Source organism: Aplysia californica, unplaced genomic scaffold (assembly GCF_000002075.1).
Source record: "Aplysia californica isolate F4 #8 unplaced genomic scaffold, AplCal3.0 scaffold01271, whole genome shotgun sequence".
NCBI classification, from domain to species: domain Eukaryota; kingdom Metazoa; phylum Mollusca; class Gastropoda; order Aplysiida; family Aplysiidae; genus Aplysia; species Aplysia californica.
In genome coordinates this window covers 83,052-84,167 of record NW_004798541.1, presented here as the reverse complement: position 1 = coordinate 84,167, position 1,116 = coordinate 83,052, and positions in this window count along the sequence as shown.

The following is a 1,116-nucleotide window of genomic DNA, read 5'->3' as shown; positions in this document are numbered from 1 at the left end:
CCCCCCCCTCCCACACACAAACACATTCCCCAATGTTTCTGTCTGTATCCTTTCCACTCCACGACTGTGATTCTTTAATGCGAAACTGTCTTTCCCTCACGGAGTGGGTGGTTTGAGGAATGCTTTGGATGTCCGATTCTTTTACTTTCCCCTTCTCATTTCTGGCAGTCTTACTCTTTTCCAGAACTTCATGACTGTGTTATGGAGTCGAGATGTCTTTTGTGAAAGCCTGAATCGTAAGGCTGGGCTCTTTCGCGTGATATACAACCGTTTAGGCCGACATAAGTTAAAAGAATTCTTCAGCTTTATATCTTATTCATAGAGGCCAATCTTTCTATGGTAACGTGCTATTTTGACATGTTTGCCCCGATGGTTCGTCGTTGTAGTGGCTTAGTGTCAAGCTTGAGTTTTGTCACTGCTTCTGCTCTTGCTCCTCTTCCTACTAGCCCTGACTGGCAGACATTTTAGAGAAGTAGCCCGCTTCCCAAATAGTTTTTAAATGTATTGATGTGGACGAAAAGCATTTTTAAAACCTCTTTTTAAAGTTGAGCGTTGTTCCACTTCCACTCTACTCAATAATCTCCACGCCTCTCAACCACCCACTTGGCCCTTTGTGGTGTATTTGTTAGATTCTTTGCCGATGCCCGCAGAAGACGTGAGTTCCAGTCCTGTGTGGGGTAAGTTATTTCATCGAGTAACTCTGTCCGTCTGTCAGCCGGGTTGACCCTAACAGGCAGGTGGAAAGAAGCTGTTTCCCAAATAATGTAAAGGTGACGATGGGGGTGCAACCAATCGGCCACGTTTGCCCATGTCTTTTTAAAAATTGTTGTCTGTCGATATTTTATTCTTTCCTGGTTTCAGTATTTCACAGTAACACACATAGAATATTCCTATTTTCTTCTGACCTGTTTTTCAATAATTTGAGTGAGAAGGAAAGCTAAGGAAGTTTGTACTGCTACTGTTGTTGTTGTAATGGGCCCTGATAAAGTGTGACCGTAGGATGAGGAGTACGTATCTATGTCCTTGACATAATTTGTGTAAGAAAGTCAAAATTGTTATGAGAGAGAGAGAGAGAGAGAGAGAGAGAGAGAGAGAGAGAGAGAGAGAGAGAGAGGG